We start from the raw sequence: 18808 nt of genomic DNA on the forward strand, positions 1-18808 counted from the left end.
GTGTGCTAAGGCAGCAGTGGCAGCAGCAGCAGCAACAACAAGCAGCAAGCAAAAAGCAGGAGTTTTTTGTGGGAGTGGGTGTTTTGTTTGTTTGAGTTTTTCAAGACAAGGTTTCTCTGTGTAGCCCCTGCTGTCCTGGACTCACTCTACAGACCAGGCTGCTCAAACTCAGAGATCTGCCTGCCTCTGCCTCCCAAGTGCTGGGATTAAAGGTGTGCGCCCCCACTGCTGGCTGCTGGAGTGGATTTTTAAGGAGAAAAAGGGTGAGTCTGGCCCGGCAGTATGGCATACACCTTTAATCCCAGCACTCAGGAGGCAGAGGCAGGCAGATGTCTGTGAGTTTTAGGCCTGCCTGGTCTACAAAGCAAGACCAGGACAGTCAAGGCTACACAGAGAAACCCTGACTCCAAAACAAAATGGCGGGGGGGGGGGGTCGTCTATGCTAAGGTGAGTTGGTAAGTCCTGGTTGGATTTGTTAGCCAAATAATGAATTTTGATTGTTGGACTTTGGTGTTCTGTCTCAGGAGTGAGTCAGTGGCCAAGTAAGGGACTGGCCTTCGGGACTAACTCTAGGAATGTAGCCTAAAGGTTTTTAGCAGGGGAGAGAAAGGTAGAGGCAAAACCTGTCAGCGCCATGTTTGCCATGCTCAGGCCTACGAGAGCCCTTCAACAGCAGTGGCAGGAGAAGGCCCACCTTCAGGGCTCAGCTTGGTGAGCATGTGAAATAGGCTGAGCTGGAGGAGATGCTACGTAACCAGCTTTGGGGGATGTCATGCAATCAGGTCAAGTCCCCACAGGGAATGATGTGTATGCATCACCTGACGTGAGGGCAGATACTGACCTCAGGACAGCCCTCGGGAGCCAGCCTCTGAGTTCTCCCCTAGATGTGTCTCTCATCTCTGCCCTTCAAGAGTCATTTCCTCCCGCTGGGATCTCCCTAAAATGCTCCAAACGCATTTCCTTCCATCATTTAAGCACACGTTTCTCATGCCCCAGAACAAGCTTGCTATCTCCTCGCTTATATCTCTGTCGTCTTTCCCTCAGAGTCCTAGCCTAGGGGCTGGAGAAATGGCTCAAAGGTTAAGAAAACTTGCTGCTCTTCCGGGGGGCCAGGGTTCCTAGCAGCCAGATCAGAAAGCCCACAATCACCTGTAAGTCCAGTTTCATGAGATTGAATGACACCTTCTTCCGGCCTCCTGGAGTACCTGAACACATGTGGTATGCACACACACACGGAGAGAGAGAGCCCCTTCCAGCTCATTCTGTATCCTGCCAGTACTGTAAGTCCTAAAACATAGTAGTCACAATAGAAATGAAATCTCAGCAAAGATGAGGGCTGGGCTAGCATTTGCTATATTTGGTACTGTTATTGCATTTAACTTTCTTTTGGTTTTTTTTGAGACAGAGTCTCTCTCTAGAGTCCTGAATGTCCTGGTATATGCTACGTAGACCAGGCTGGCCTCCAAGTGCCCAGATCAAAGATGTGCATTGCCACATCCAACAGCATTTAGTTTTCTTAAAATCTTAGCATGGAGAATGAGGCTCAGTCTCTGAGCATAGTGCCCTTCAGGATCTCTTTATTATTCTCACCTACTTTCTCCTCCTTGAGTGAACTCAAGATTATCCCAGTGTATAAAGCACTGGGGCACCTTTATTCTGTGTTCTAAGCCCACCCTTTAACTCTGTCCCACCTTCACTTCCTGCTCTTTCTTTTCTGTTTGTATGTGCAAGCAGAGGTCCACCTCAAGTATCCCTCCTCAGAAGCCATTCACCTTGGGGTTTTTTGAGGCAGGATCTCTCACTGGCCTGGGCCTTGCTGACTAGACTGGCTAGGGTGAACCCAGGGATCCGCCTGTCTCTGCCTGCCCAGCTCTGGGGTCACTGGTGCTCAGCTTTCCTTCCTGTTCTTGACCAATCAAACTAGGAGAGCCCTTGACTGGGCTCCATACCACACATCACATCCCAGGGATTTCTGCCCCCACCGCCTTTGCTGAGTCTCTCGTTTGTCCTCACTGCGGTCAGTGGCTGGCAGGGAGTAAAAGCTCAACAAATATCAGCTAGTGAATGAAATGGAATTATCCAGAGATCAGGATTAGAAAGCATCCCAGGCCCCAGGCCAGTGGGTCTCAGCTTCAGAGGACTAGAAATATCTGGGCTGCCTACTCTCTTACGGACACATGAACCGCACCATGGAAATTCTGACTCAGTGGATCTAGTACCAGGGCATTGTTGCTCAACTCCCTTCCGGGTTGGGGAGGTAGGGACGCAGACAGTGGCTATCCACAGTTCCTGCGTCCCAAAGACAAAGTGGAGTACGATTCCACCAGCATGTCAGTCCATTAGGCTTACTGACAGAACAGTGGGTGAGGGGTTACAAGAAGGAGCGTGAGTGACCCTAACGCCGGCACACAGGGAGGTTGGCACCCAGTGTGGATAATGGCTTCCTGTTGGCTGTGTAGACGGAGTCCCCCCCATCTGTCTTTCCCCACCTATATACTCCAGCCCTTTCCAAGACCCTCGTAGCCACTCGAAATTAGGGCAGACTTGTTCACAGCTGGTTGGGGGGGTGGTGTCTGCATATTCAGATGAGGCTCCTGAGACCCTCCCTGCACCCTCCTTATGTGAAGGGATGCCAACAGTCAATTAGACCAGCTAGGGTGGTGATTTGTGAGCACACCCACCCAGACCCCTGAAGATGGCAGCAAAGTGGCTTAGAGGGGCCTTGCACCTCAGCGGTGAAGTCCACACTTTATGACTCTCACTAGATGATTCGAGTTCACGGCCTGGGGGCTGACTCTTACCTTTGCTAGTCAGTGCAGTTGGTGGATTGGAATCACCTAGGAATTTACTTGACCTACAGACCTTTATGAGGAGTGTGGGCGGCCCTCGTAAAATCTTAGCACTTGGGAGGCAGAGGTTGAAATGCCAGAGCAAGGTCAAGGCCAGTCTGGTTTAAATAGTGAGTCTTTCAGGGTAGCCAAGGCTACAGAGTAAGACCCGCTCTCAAACAAGCAGATACAGAAGCCCAGGCATTACCTCAGATCAGCTGGGGTGGAATCCACAGATTAACAAGATCCCCCATACGGGCACTTAAAGTTGGAGGATCATTTTGAAATAGTGATCAGCTTCATTGGGCTATCTCATACTAACAACTAATATTGGGATTTTGTGATTTAAAAAGCACAGTTCAAGCATTAACAGGCAAGGAACTAAAACCTAGAACCGACAACCTTTGCTGAATGCTATACCTGGATTTGTTCAATTTCATTTGATCCTCGTGGCAGTGAGCCTCCCAGGATGCATTTCCACACAGAGACAGGGGTCCTCAAGTGATGGCTGAGGAGGTACTTCCTACAGACCTGGGTTTCTGAGACTCCCATCACTCCCATTTTCCTATAAAGCTTTCCAAATGGAAAAATGTCCTTTCTTGGCTGTCAAGGGGTATTAACTCCTTTCACCCATGTAAAATTTGTTTTTCTGGCTCTTTGGCAACTGGCCTTGTATTAAAACGCAGGAGCTGGAGTAGTTCTGGAGTAGCCTGGCCGTGGAGGAAGTGGAACTGATCCGGGGGTCAGTCATACGGCGACATGGCTGTATGACCCACTCTGGACAACCTCCTGCAAAAGGCCCCAGGCGCCGCGAATAGCCGCCCTTGCGAATTGTTAGAATTGTTCCGTTGAGGCCTGGACCCTGGTGGACTAACAGCTGTGCGTCTCTATTACCCACGGGTGAGTTCTGACATCCTCCTTAGGAGTCCATCCACATGTCCAGGAAGAAAGGCGCTGGGGAAGGGAAGGGAACAGAAGGAGCGTTCTCTGTAGCTGCCGCCTTCCTGCAGCTTGCTGCCACTCAGTTCCCAGGATGTTCTCAGCCCTCCGTCTGCGCCAGCTGCACCGAAGCAAATGTGGGAGAGGACCGGGTCTTCAGGTGCCAGGGGGCCTTACAATCAACGACACAGCAGTGGAGTGCGTGCAGGAGTAGCAGCGTGCCCCGGGTGCCACGGAGAAGGGGTGCTGTTCCCCAACATCCCGCAGTGACTCAGACCAGACACTTGGGAGGCTGCTGGTCCTCCCTCTTCAGACCTTAACAACCACAGCCTACGGCTACTCCTGATCTCCACCGGGGCCCTTGGCAATCATTTGCTTCCTTATCACCTGCAGCTCTAGGCCTGGGTCTCATACCTTGTCCCAAGTACGGCTTCGTTTTTAACTTTTTCAGCCACTCATCCCCAAACAACTGTCTGGACTCCTATGTACCATGCTCTGCTTCCACTGCCAGCTCCTCTTCTTCTTCCTGACCCCCGCCACCCTCCAGGGCTGAGGAGTGAACCTAGGGTCTCAGCCACAGGCAAATGCTCTATATCCTTCCATCCCATATACCACAGGACCTCCCTAACCTTTCACACCCGAACTCCCCCCCCCCCCCCGTTGCTAAATCCAATGATAATTTCACTCTTCTGTCCTGGGGATTGGACCTTATCTTGCTAGGCAAGCACTCTTCTAATTTTTAATTTTGAGGCTGGTTCTTACGAAGTCTTCCAGGCTAGCCAGAAACTCTGTCTGTAGCACAGGCAGGCCTTGAACCTGTGATCCTCCTGCCTAGGCCTCCCAAGCAGCTGAAATTACAAGCCTGTGAGGCCCGGCTTTTGGTGATAAACACTTACTTCGCCTGGATTTTAATAGAAAAGCCAGTGCCCCTGACTGCACCTCCCGCCACGGCTCCCTTCCGTGATTTGTCAGATGCCATGCTTTCTGGTTTTTCAGTCCCTCTCCCTGCCCCTCAAGCCACCTTTTATTCCTTCCTGGCCATGCCACTCCGGTCTGGTTGTCTCTAATGGTTCCTTGAGCTCTCAGAGTGCTCTCTTTTGAACCACGATGATAGACCCAATGGCCTTGATTTCCCCACAGCTTAAAACAAAACAAAAAAGTGACTCCATTTTCTCAGTGACTGAGCAAAAAAGTAAAAATGTTAGAGTCTTGAATTTCTGTTTCACCTCAAAGACAATGCTTTAGGAAGTTCTGTTTGCTCTTCCATGAGAACATCTCCAGAGGTAAGTCTCTTTAAAAAAGGGGGGGGGGGGTTTCACACCAACTATACTTATTTCTACACACATTTCAGCTTTTGCCTACACACATCTATCACAGTGCGCATACATACACAAAGAGGCCCGAAGAAGGCCTTGGACACCCTGGGACTGGAGTTACAGGCAGTTGTGGGTGCTGGAATCCAGCTCTGGTCCTCTGGAAGAGCGGCCAGTGCTGGGCCCTCTCTCCAGCCCCCAGGCCATCTTCCGTTCCTTCATCCAGTTCATGCCATCACAACAGCTCGGCGACATGAGTGCCTCAGTGAAGATGGCAGCAGTTCCGCAGTGTCCCTGTGTGCCAGGCACCTCCCCCGTGCTTCACACGCAGGAATTCACTTCCTCTGCACCTCAGCTCTGTGCACGGAGGAAACCGAGGCCCTGGGAGGCCGGATGACTTTCCCGATTCTGCTCACACAGGAAGGAGTGGAGCAGGTCCACCCTCCAGTGGCTCCCCAGCTCCCTCACGGCAAAGCAAAAGCCCTGTGACGGCCTCAGCGTCAACACTGGGCGTTAACCACTACTATCAGGCCGTTCTACTCTATCGACATGTTCATATATGAAGTTTTACTGGGACACAATCCTGCCTACTCTTTAAAAAAAAGAAAGACTTGTTTAACTTTCATGATGAGTGTATACCTGTGTGTGTACACACACACACGAGTGTGCATGCATGTTCACAGGGGCTGGGGTAAGGCATGTGATCCTCCGGAACTGGAGCTACTGGTGGTTGGGTGCTGGAAATGGAAATTCAGATCCTCCTAGCCACTGAGCTGTCCCTGTGGCCCTCTCCCACTCTTTTACATATGGCTGCTTCCATGCCACAGTGGCCACACTGCACAGTCAGCTGCAAGGTGCCATAGACTCCACAAAGCCTGAATGTTAACTACCTGCTCCCTCTCTCTCCCATACATACACACACACACACACACACACACACGTGTGCACACTTTACCTGACTTGAGGCGGCTTCAGTCTCGCTGGCCTTCTTGCCTCCTTGTTATTCCCACACTCCGTTTCCCCTGAAGCCCTTTCTGGTTCCTCTGTGTGTCATAGCCTGGGCTGACCTTTTTCTCTGCTGTCCTTTTTCGAGGCTCATGCTGGCCTGTGTTATGTAATGGAGGAGGATCATGAACTGCCTCCAGCTGCTGAGTTCCGGGATCACAAGCACGTGTCACCACCTCAACGTCTGCTGTCCACTTCTGAGCATCCTTTTAGAAAACTCTTCCCTACCCCAGATCGCAGGGCACTTCCTTGGGGAGCCTCTCAGATCCTCCTTCCTAAAGTCCCATCAAAGCCCTAATGCATGTGTACCCATCCACATCGTGGTCCTCACAAGGTCAATACCATAGACTCACATTTAACTTGTTGGAATAGAAAACCGTGTGACATGAAATACTGATAAATGCTGACGTGTCTCTAGATTTAAAATATCTAACCCTTCCCAATTTAAATAAAAGTTAATTACAGTGCAATTTCCAAAGGGCTATCCAAGTCCATTGCAAGCGTGTCTGCGGTCTGGCCACACGGTGGCGCCACTTTCGAGGGGAAACAGAAGTCCCTGGCAAGGGGCTGCCGGCTGCAGCTCATCCAGCTGTTGTTTATACACAGCAGAATCTCGGTGAGTGATTGTGGGAGTTTATTTAGTGCTTGTGCGTTTAAGTTCTCTTTAAGTGTCTTATGCCGATGTCATCCAGACGGTCCAGAAGCAGTGGGACTACTGAGCGTGCCATCAGTCACAACTGAAGGGAGGTTGGACGCCTCAAGCTTCCTAAGGCAGAGAGAGAGAGAGAGAGCAGAAAACACACTAAGAGCTTACAGAAGGGTGTTCTCCAGAGTGCACTTGCACGGGAAATACCCCAGGGGTAGTTCTGTCTTGTGTGTAAGGAATTGTTCTTGGATGTTTGCTTAGGGTTGCCTATAGAGACTATGTATTCAGCAAGGTCAGGGTCTCGGGCAGTCCAGACTGGTCTTGAACTTGCTGTGCTGCCAAGGATGACCTTGAAAAACAGATTCTCCTGCCTCCATTTGCTGGCCAGTTCTTTTTTCACGTCAACAATACAGCCTACAGTCATTTGGGAAGAGAGGACCTCGGCTGAGAAAATGTCCACACTGTATTGGCCTGTAAGCAAGTCTGAGGGACATTTTCCTGACTCCTGATTGATATGGTTAATGGTTGACAGGGGAAGGCCCAGCCCACTCATCATGGGCTGGGCGGGTGCTCCCGGATGGCATAAGAAAGCAAACTGAGCAAGCCGTGAAGAGCAACCCCATAAAGCAGCACTCCTCTGCTTCAGTTTTCTAACTCACGTCGGTGCCCTGCTTGAGCTCCTGCTGTGTCCTCCCTCCGTAACGGAGTACGACCTAAGAATTGAAAGCTGCAATCAACTTTTTCCTCCCCAACTTGCTTCCAGTCATGGTGTCTTATCACAGCAATAGAAACCGTAATGAGACATTCTACTTGCTGGATGCTGGGGTTACAAGCACGCTGAATCTTAGGGAACCGCTGCAGAAAGGGAACAGGGGGTTGGGACGTGAGGAGAATTCTGCCGTAGAAGGAGCAGGAAGAGGCACGCAGCGATCAACGAAAGGAGCCGAGCTGGATGTTACATTTCATTTGTTCAGCTTCTCCAAACACAGCTATAAAAAGAGCTAAATAGAGCTTGAAAAGGATGTTTGGAATTTTCTCTTTTTTTTTTTTTTTCTTAAGGCAGACACAGAGAACTTTCTACAGTGCTTGGGAAACAGGATTCTCCCTGCTTTGGAAGGCATGTGTGCGCTCAGAGAGTTGAGGAGATGAAGACGGGGGTCCCAGAATTGTGGGCCAGAACAGCGTCTCCTGAACCCCGTAGTGGGCCTCTCTCTGTCTCTGCTGCCTTCTGCATCTCTCTGTACCCATCCACAGCCTGTTTACCCATAGTCTAAACAACTGGGAGATGCAGGGATGCGGGGGGGGGGGGAGCACGAGGGGGGCTGGCAATCCGTTTTATGAGCAATAAATAGTAAGAAAGCAAGCTTCTGTGACTCTCTTAGTTCCATAGTAGCCTGAGGCCAGCGATTGTCACCCCACCCCGCCCATGGCCAGCCAGCTTCGTGGCTCACACTGTTCCCAAGCACTCACAACTCAGTTTGAGACAAGGTCTTGTTCGCTCTGCAGCCCAAACCGGCCGCAAACACCCGACGGTCTATGTGCTACGATCAACTTTAGGGTGGACCGTTACATCTGGCCACCGCTTCCGACTTCTTGCTACAATCTTCGGGAAATCAGAACGCGTGTCTGTCAGAAAGTCACTTGACAAGTGTGTGTGTCCATGTGCACATGTGTGACATGAGTGTAGAGGCCAGATGTTGAAGCTGGGGGTCTTTCTCAATGTCTTCCCAGCAGTTTTTGTTGTTGTTGTTGGGTTTTGTTTTGGTTTTGGTTTTGGTTTTGGTTGTTTTTTTTTTTTGCAGTTTTTTTTTTAAGTTTATGTGCGTTTTGACGGCATGTATATCCGTGCGTCAGGTATGTGCAATGCCTGAGGAGGCCGGGGGGGGCATTCGATTCCCTGGGGGCTGGGTGCTAGGAATCAAGTCTGGGTCCTTTGGAAGGACAGCCAGTGCTCTTAACAGTGACGCCATCTCCTCTTCCACCTTAGTTTTGAACCATGGTCTCGTGCACACAGGTAGGCTAGACTAGCAGCCAGCAAGCCTGAGGGAGCCTCCTGTCTCCATGCCCTCAGCACTGTGACTGCAGGCACAAACAACCAGGCTATTTAAAACAAAAAACAAAAAACAAAAAAACACATGTGAGGATATGGAACTCATGCCCTCAGGCCTGCACAGCCAGCATTTTGCCAACTGAGCCATCTCCTCGGCCTTTTCTAAAGAATTCTGAACAGCCAGGGGTTAAACAGACCCTCTAGAAAAGAGTGGAAAGGTAACCCTGGGTTTATTTATCTCCGTGGGCACACTCCGAGAGCCTGGACCTGCAGCACAACACTTCTCTTTGAACCAGAAGGGCATTTCCGTGGCGTCTGGTACCCGGAGTGTGCTGCCCTGGTTACGACCTTTCAACTTCCAAGACAACGGGCACAGGTCAGGGACAGGAAGCTCAAAGCACCGAGAGCAGCACGCAGAGGCTCTCGGAGTGCACGCAGGCTATCGATTAGGAACTTGCTAGGCTGAGAGTCACCTACCATCATTTAGGTTTGGCATAAACTCAAAGGTAAGTCAGAAGCGGAAAAACATAAAGGCTCCATGGTGGAGTCTTGGCATCCATTAGGAAGCTTGCTCTCTCTCTCTTGCTGTGTGTGTGTGTGTGTGTGTGTGTGTGTGTGTATGTGTGTGTGTATGTGTGCATGTGTGTGACTGGAAACACTATGTGATTGCTTGGGAACATATTTGGCTGTCTCCAGCTGGCCATTGGTTGTTAGTGGGGGTGCGGATGGGAGGTGGAGGGAAAGGGGAAGGTGGGGGGAAGGATGAGGGGGGGAAGCAGGGGTGGAATGCTGACAGCCACTGCCCAAGTCCTGTTTGTTCTTGGCAGGTTACTGCCGCAGGGCCGTGGCTCCCAGGCTGAGGGGCTGCCGAGGCTGGAGATGAGAGTTCTAGGAACCTATGTCAGCAATGGCAGGGCACTAGACAGACACAGTTCCTCACTGTCTGTACTCCCAACCTCCCAACAGTTCTTCTCAGAGACCTCCACCCAAGTAATGCCAAATCCTTGACTGTTCCTCAGAAAAGACTTTCAGGATGAGACAGTATGGAGCAGAGTTGGAGTTTATTATTTAAGCCCAGGGACTAACAGACAGAGAGCTGCCCTGTGCGTGTCAGTGGCCTTCTCCAGGGACAGTCACAGTTCATTTTCTTCACAGCCATCACACACAGGAGTCTGGTGAGTTCTGAAGTCTCACCTTCGAAGAGTTGCTAAGAAATTTGAGATCACGGGGTGTTTTTTGAGATGCACAGACAGCATTTCAGTTGATAAGCCTCTAGGGCCCAATGGTTGCTCGCTGCTTCACGCTGCAGAAGAATCTGGAGGGGCCTGAGCTCTCTGGCCTGGAAAGCTGGGTGCCTGTGCTGCGGCCATGCAAGGCTCGAGGAAAACTCCTAAAGCTGTGACATGGTGGCCACGCATACCTTCACAAGGTGACAGCAATTTCCTTTCATAGTCGTTGCCCCGCTGTAGAGTATGACTGGGTGCTGTTCATTGCACCATCCCTCTATCTCAGAAATATGAAAAAGGTGCGTCTTAGTTTGGGTTTCTATTGCTGTGATAAAAAACTGTGATAAAAAAGCCATTTGGGGAGAAAACCATTTACTTGGCTTACATGTCTTGAATCATAATATCCATTTGGGGAGACCAAGGCAGGAACTCAGGACAGGGCAGGAACCTGGAGGCAGGAGCCGATGCAGAGGACATGGAGGGTGCTGCTTACTGGCTTGCTCTCCATGGCTTGCTCGGCCTGCTTTCTTACACAACCAGGTCCACTAGCCCAGGCATGGCTCCATTACAATGGGCTGGGCCCTTCCCCATCAATCACTAATTGGAAACTGCCCTGTAGGCCCACCTGCCGATAGCTGGCTTTTCCGGAAGTGGTTCCTCAACTGACGTTTCCTCCTCTCAGATGACTATGGTTTGTGTGAAGCTGACGTAAAACTAGCCAGCACAAGGTCCTTACTGGAAGTGAAATATCATGTCTCTATTATGTAAAACAACAATGAGGATCGTTGGCAGTGAGTGGTAAATAAGAACAAGATTGAACATCCTTGTATGAATATATATGATTTTATTTGATAAATAAAACAGTGGTCTGCGGCTGGAAAAAAAGCTCAGGGATAGAGCGATTGCTTAGCATGAGGAAGGAACTAGGTTGAGTTCCCAGCACCAAATCAAACCAAACCAAACCAAACCAAACCAAACAAAAAACCCCAAACCTAAAGAAATTAATGAACTCTATGTGAGAAAAACATAACAATATTTTGCAACATTTCTGTCTTCTGGTAAGCCAGATATTTTTAACTATATTACAATTCTTTATTTGCTATATAAACTTTGTAAGCTGGGGCCAGAGATATTTCTCAGTGGTGAAGAGCACTGGCTGTTATTGCAGAGGACCTGGGTTCAATTCCCAGCCCCCCACACGGTGGTTCACAACCATCTGTAACTCCAGTTCTGGGGAACCCAATGCCCTTTTCTGGCCCCCACAGACACAGGCACACACCTGGTGCACAGACATACATGCAGGCAAACACTCACATACATAAAGTAAAAATTAATAATTAAAAAAAACATTTTGTAGGCTACTTAATCCCAGCTGTCTCTGGGATAGACAGACATTTTCCCCTAACCTCCAGGAGCATGAAGAACAAAATGGTGAGAGAAAGTTTTCGTTGCTTGAATTTTATTTCCTTTTAATTTTTTGAGATCCATCTTTGTTTCTCAGGCTGGTGTCACACACCTTGGCCACCGTGAGACTCTCTGCTTGGTCTCCCCAGAGAAGGACCACAGACAAACGCCATTGCGTTGCACCTGCTGGGAGAAATTGTTCTGTTCAAGCACGTTAAATTTCAGGATCTTTGCTGGATCCCAGTGAGCCTGTCCCAGGGAAGCGGGATTAGTTCTGAAGGGGATCCTTGCAAATTACAGTTTGTCTTGGGTTCTTACTAGAAAATCTTCCAGATTCTCCAACGTGGTTTATTCAGTTCCAAAACTGAAATATGAACTGAATAATGAGATGATAAGTATTCTGAGCGATGGCTTGATTTGGTTTCCATTTTTACACTTTATGGATTTTTATAAAGATGACGGAGGATCACTGTTTTTTTTTTTTTTTCTGAGAAGAAAAGTAACCTCCTTGAGAGTGAGTCAGACTCACAAATTCTGTATTTGAAGGTTTTGTTGTTTTGAGATGGTGTCAAGTAGCCCAGGATGGCCTCAAACTCACTCTTGAACCTCTCAAGAGTTGGGAGTGCAGGTGGGCTCATGTGGTACCAGGGCTCAAATGCAGGCCTGATGCATTAACAGACGAGAATCCTACTAACTGAGCTACGTCCAGCCCGTGGATTCTTAAAAAGATCTATTTATTTCTTTAATTTATGTGTCTGGGTATTTTTGTCTACTTGCGTGTCTGCATGCCATGTGTGTGCAGTGCCCACAGACACCAGAAGAGGGCACCGAAACCTTTGGAACCGGAGTTCTAGGCGGTTGTGAGTCACCGCATAGGTGTTGGGAACCCAACCGGGGTCCTCCAGGAGAGCAAGTGCTATCAACTGCCAAGGCATCTCTCCAGCCTGTAGTGTTTGCTTCCTCCTTGAATTGCACTTGGACACCCCCCAGACCCCCATAATAAGTCAGCCCCCATTTTATGACTTATTAATAGATAGTGCGGCTCCGGGCAGAAGAACACAACAGCCTCTGTGGTAGATTGTCTCAGTATTCCTGGCGTAGCTTACATTACATGCCAGGCACCGCCCTCAGCGTGGGGAGGGCGGCAGGGAACAGATATTATAAAACACAAACTCCCACCAGAAGCTGTGGCCCATAAACCTGCCTGTGAGAAGAGCGGCCTGTCACTGTCCCCAACCCCAGCCTCATCCTTGCCCTATGGTCGCAGGTTTCTTTGAAATCTGCCTGTCTGGTGAGGGTGATCTCCACATCTGCAACCCTGGAAGCCCACTAGGAACCTGACCCGGGAGTGGCTCCCTACAAACATTAAGTGGATTTCAAGTGGTTCCTTGTTCCTCGCTTGGATTTACTGTGTCTCACAAAGCCAGGATACCATGGATCATGGGGACAGCATCGCTGTCCTATCCTAGGGAAGTTTGTACTGGTCTCTGATGGGGCACAGTGGGAGAAGGCTTCCAGCTTAACAGGGATCAGTGTGGCCACTGTCACTCCACGGGTGTCACAATTAATGGGTCACACCACTTCTGAGGTCTCATCCCCATCAAGAAGCAGAAGAGGACCTGAATCCTGCCCGGTGTCACTCCAGGAGTCCTTGCCCAACCAGAAGATGAAGGAGCCATGTACCTCTGCAGTGACTGTCGTTAAAGGATGACAGAGGCCTTGAGTTTGGATCACAGAAGTCAGTCGACCCATTTAAAGGCAGAGTACATCGAAATGGCCAGCCAGGATAGAGATGTATAGTTCTCTAAATTGCCTGATACACTTGGTATGTCTATCATGAATGATGTGTTTTAAAAGGCGTGTTGATGGAGTGGTTTTTATCTAGATAAATACCAAACAGAAGTGGTGCTGTGTGAGCCCAAGGGTTGCTGAAATTTTGACTAAAAACCATCCCACTGTATTTAGAGAAAAACCTGAGCCAACGCAAGGCCCTTGAGGGTTTTTGGATTTGACTTCAAGGCAATGGAGAGGACTGGCTAGTTCTCTGGCTGAGGATGTGAACCAGGCGCCACACTTTGTTTGGACATCAGGAACCTGGCATCTGAGTGGCCTTTGGTTCTTAGAAAAGCTGAGGACTGAACTCTAGAAGATCCTCTTTGCTACGTTGGCCCTCACCCTTGGCCAGTGGTCACTCAGTGAAGATGGGTGGACTCTAGATCGCCCTCAGAAATGTCCTTACTTCTGTGCGGTCTGCCCCTGAACTCCTGCTGCAAGACACTCATAAGGACAAACAGACCCTGACGCCAGAAACTGGCCTACCGTCCAGCAAGGTCATTGCCCTGTAAATGTGGTGTCTTGGGATGCCAGTGACATAGGAGGGTCCTTTGTGACCCAGGGAAAGAGACAAATGCCAAGAATAGAGCAAGGTCAATGAGCCAAGCACGGAGCATCAAACAAGTCATTCCCTGACCAGTCTGGGAGGCCACTATACCACACAGGTGACTGTCTTGGCATTCTAGGCACGATTTATTAGGAATGGCCAGTCACAGTCTTTTCCTGGCTTCTCAACCATCTCCAGAGAGGCAGCCTACCACTTTAAACTCTCTAGACCCATGGTTCTCAACCTTCCCAGTGCTCTGACCCTCTAACACGGTTCCTCAGGCTGTAGTGACAGCCAACCATAAAATCATTTTGTTGCTACCTCACAACTGTGTTTAGTAAATTAAGAAAGAGTGTTGGGCTATATAACGTTGATTGTTAGCCATAAGAGTGTCACAGCGGTATTATCTGACCCGCTGTCACAAATAACAAGACCCAGACACCTGTTACATTTTATAACTGCCTTATTACCTAGGGCCAGGCAGACATTTCTACCTCACCATTCACCTCCCAGCCCCATCCAGAGCCAAGCACCTTAATCCTCCTCATCTGAACTATCTTCTGCCCATGATCCCACTGTACTTGCTTGTAGTCTTCATCTGGGTCTTTTCACGCCATTATTGGGGTCCCTGCTCCCAGCCTGAGTGTTTTTTTTTTCCCCATGCTAACCCAGAATGGCGTCCTCCTTCCTCCTCTCTTCCCGTGCATCTGTTGATTCTCTCTTGAAAGCAAATCCTGATTTGCTGAATCCCTGATTCTCTCTTGAAAGCAAAAGCCTGGGAACCTTAGCCACACCTACCCCATTCTGCCCTGCCCAGGTAGAGGTTGCTTAATCAACCAATCAGGTATGTCTAACCAACAAGGATAGGCGTAACCAGATCTTGAGGGCCAGTAATGCGCATCAGACTAACCTCCAACACAACTGTAAATTTGCTATTATTCCTAAGGTAAATATCTGATATGCAGGCTATCTGATAGGTGAACCCCAAAAGGATCATGACCACAGGTTGAGAACTGCTGCTCTATGCTCTTTTCTTTCTTTCATTCCCTCCCCTTTATTTTTTTTTTTGTTGTTGTTGTTTGTTTGTTTTTTGTTTTGGTTCTGTTCTGTTTTTCAAGACATAGAGGGTTTCTCTGTGTAGCCTGGGCTGTCCTGGAACTCGCTCTGTAGACTAGGCTGGCCCAGAACTCACCTGAGTTCTGGGATTAAAGGTGCGTGCGCACCACCACGGCTGAGCCTCTACGCTCTTTTCTACAGCTATTGCTGAGAAGCTGCACGTGGCCAGAGCTGCCCATTCTCAATTGCTTTTAAGTTGTTCAGTTAAAACCCTGACAATTTGCCAGCTGGAAGGCAGAGGCCTGTAGATGTCTGTGAGTTCAGGGCCAGCCTGCTCTACACAGCGACAAATTCCAGGCCAGTCAGAGCTACAGTAAGACCCTGTCTTAAATCCTGTAACCCCAGCACTCTTTGGAAGCAGCAGCAGGCGGATCTCTGAGTTCAATAGTGAGATCAGGACAGCTCGGGCTACACAGAGAAACAGTATCTCAAACAAACAAACAAACAAACAAACAAACAAAAAATATGACATTTGAAAAGAAGAGAAATAAGAGAGGTCAGACTTCTGGAACCCACAGAACCAGTGATGAGTGGGTTGCACCTCTGGCGAGTGCCCTCCCCTTCCTTCTCTGCCAGGGACTGAACCTGTGGCATTGCACTGCTAAACATTGTCCCACTAAGCTACACTCCAGCTCCCTATTATGCTCTCTCCAGCTATACGGACTGTCTTCCTCTGTTCCTCAGTTTCCTCCTCTGTGAAACAGGGATGATGATGTTTCCTAGTAAAAAACCATTGTTGAGATTAAATGCATTAAACCCTGCAGAGTCCCTGGAATATGCCCAGGGCATGTGACTGCTGTTGCTCCTATCCTCACCCTGAAGAAGTCACGTGGTCTTCCCAAAGGGTGCTGGTCACTACGTCAGGGCTAAGTGTGAACTGAGGTGAAGCTGATAAAGGTCCTTTACAAACTGGAGGCCTGGAGGAGGAGGGGCTCCGGGGATGCGGCAAGAAGGCAGCAGGTGCCTGCCACCGAGCCCGAGTTTCCGGCGAAGCACCCCGGGTTTTTATGTAAGATCCCCACTTTTGAACGTTGGCAGCTCAGTGAGGTTTTTGCAAACTGCTCAGGATGCCAATCAAAACAAGGGTGTCGGCCACCAATCCGTGACTTAGAAACGTTTGCCTCTGTTGCTTAATAAGCCAAAGGAGAAGCATGAAAACAGCTGACGCAATGATCGCGCTGGGAGCCAAGCAATGACTGACGTGCTGTGCGCCGTGCGCCGCGTTCCCACGGAGCTGGGGCCTCCCGAAAAGACAGGTGCTCACCTGTGTCGTACAGACAGGGAGCCTGAGACCTGGTGTGGAAGATCACAGAACCGGGGTGTGGCCAGCCGGTGGGGTGCTGTGTCTCTGGCTCCCCTCCGATGGCAAGTCCAAATTGCAACCAGCCCCGCAGCTCCCAACCCCACTACAGAGCAACAAGCAGCGGGCTCGGCTTTCAGAGTCCCAGCCCGCCCTGTGCCACAGAACACCCCTGGGAACATAATAAACTGTGCATGAAGGACCCCACTAGGGCCCTCCCGTCCCCTCCCCTCCCCCCTGTCAGGGGCAGTGAAGGGGCGACTGGCAGCTTGTGTTTCCACAAGAATCCCCATGGTGCTGACCCATGCTGCTCCAGTGTAATAAACACAGTTCTCTTGTTTTCTTCTGGAACTTTCCATGCCTCTTTTGTAAACACTGGTAACACAAACATTTATTCCAATGGTCTCCTTTCTTAATGTGTGCTGGGGACTTTATTTTCCCCTATTTGGAAGTATAAAAAAAAAATCCCCGTTCTAGGCTTTCCTACCATTTCCTTGCTTGGTTGTCTAGCCAATTTCATCTTGTGAACGTGGTTTTCTCCTTCTGGAAGGCTAGAAAGAGACGCCAGCCTTCTGCGGGGGTCATTTCCTGCCTGTGAGAAATAGGATCAAGACACAAGAGGCCTGGGGATGTCTGTGAGTTCAGGGCCAGCCTGCTCTACACAGTGACAAATTCCAGGCCAGTCAGAGCTACAGTAAGACCCTGTCTTAAAAAAAAAAAAAGTTACGGTCATCCTAGGATGTTCCACCAAGGGAGCCAATATTTGCACATTTTATACAAATTGTCAAATTACAGCTCGGAGAGGGCTTACCATCTCTCCAGCAACCACACAGAAGGCTTTGTTTCACCAGGAAGTCACAGGTAGAATGTGCTAGAATGTAGCCAACTCTAGCTTCAACTTATATCTTATTTTGAATGAAGCTGAACATCTTCAAATATGTTGAAAGGCCATCTGTCTTAGTTAGGGCTTTACTGCTGTGAAGAGACGCCATGACCATGGCAACTCTTTTGTTTTGTTTTGTTTTGTTTTGGGACAGGATTTCTCTGTGTCTTGGCTGTCCTGGAACTCGCTCTGCAGACTAGGCTGGCCTTGAACTCACAGAGATCTGCCTGCCTCTGCCTCCCTAGTGCTGGAACTAAAGGTGTGTGTCATCATGCCCAGCCAGACCGTGGCAACTCTTACTGAAGGAAAACATTTCATTGGGGCTGGCTTACAGTTTCGGAGATTTAGTCCACTGTCATCAGGATGGGAAACACCGCAGGATGCAGGCCAGACGTGGGGCTGGAGAAGGAGCCGACTGAGTTCTACTTCTTTATCCACAAGCGGCCGAAGGAGACTGTTCCACGCTGGGCATAGCTTGAGCATATAGGACCTCAAAGCCCCCCCACAGTGACACACTTCCTCCAGCAACGTCTCACCTCCTAATAGTGCCCCTCCCTCTGGCCAAGCACACACACGTGAGTCTGTGGAAGCCATTTCCGTCCACACTGCTACATCATCCCCCGTTCCTTGAGCTGTGACGCCCTCGGCTCCTTCTGCCTTCTGTCCACGAGGCGGCTTTATTCTCCTCCCACCCCCAGCAGAAACTTTACATAGACTGAGGAGATTTACTCTGTGGCCAGTCACTCGCACACATGTTCCCAGTTCATTTAAAAAAATGTTTGTACTTGTTTATTTTATGTACATGGGTGTTTTGTCTGCATATATGTACATGTGCCCTGTGTGATAGGCGGCCTAGTACCCTCAAAGGCCGGAAGAGGGGGTTGGCTCCCCTGGGACTGGAGTTACAAATGGCTGTCTCTCCAGTCCCCAATAACAGATTTTTTCGTGTGTCTCAGTCAGTCATTGACAGCTTACTGGAATCTAAAATGGGAACGGGGAAAGGCAGAAGAGGAGAACTGACTGCGTGAAGTTGTCCTCTGACTCTGCTTGTATGTGTTTCGTCATACACAAATAGTAATAATAAAAATATTTTAAACCGATAAAAAAAGAAATAAGCCTTCATTTTAAAAGATGCCAGTGGTGCAAATTGATAAATACATTACGTGCAATTCCAATTAAAATCGTAGTCTTGACTTTTTTTTTCCCCCTTAAAATGTTTTGGAGCTTTTACTGAAGATCAGTATAAGGAGGAGGAGGAGGAGGAGGGGGAGGAGGAGGGGGAGGAGAAGGGGGAGGGGGAGGAGGAGGGGGAGGAGGAGGGGGAGGAGGGGGAGGAGGAGATGCAGCAGCAAACACCACAGAAGAATGAGCCCATGAGATGGGCTGGCTCAGCAGTAAAGAGTGTGTACACTGGCTCTTGCAGATCATCCAAATTCTTTTCCCAGGTCAGGCGGCTCTACCAACTGGAGAGCAAGCACCCAAATACATGAGCTTATGGGGGCCATTCTTATTCAGACCCCCACACCAGTATACACACATAATCATAATTAAAAATAAAACAGATATTTTTTTAAAAATCAAAAATTAAGCTGGGACATGGTGGTGCACGGCTTTAATCCCAGCGCTCAGAAGGCAGAGGCAAGCAGAGCTCTGAGTTCAAAGCCAGCCTGGTCTATAGAGTGAGTTCCAGGACAGCTAGAGATACACTGAGAAATGCT

Source organism: Meriones unguiculatus, chromosome 12 (assembly GCF_030254825.1).
Source record: "Meriones unguiculatus strain TT.TT164.6M chromosome 12, Bangor_MerUng_6.1, whole genome shotgun sequence".
NCBI classification, from domain to species: domain Eukaryota; kingdom Metazoa; phylum Chordata; class Mammalia; order Rodentia; family Muridae; genus Meriones; species Meriones unguiculatus.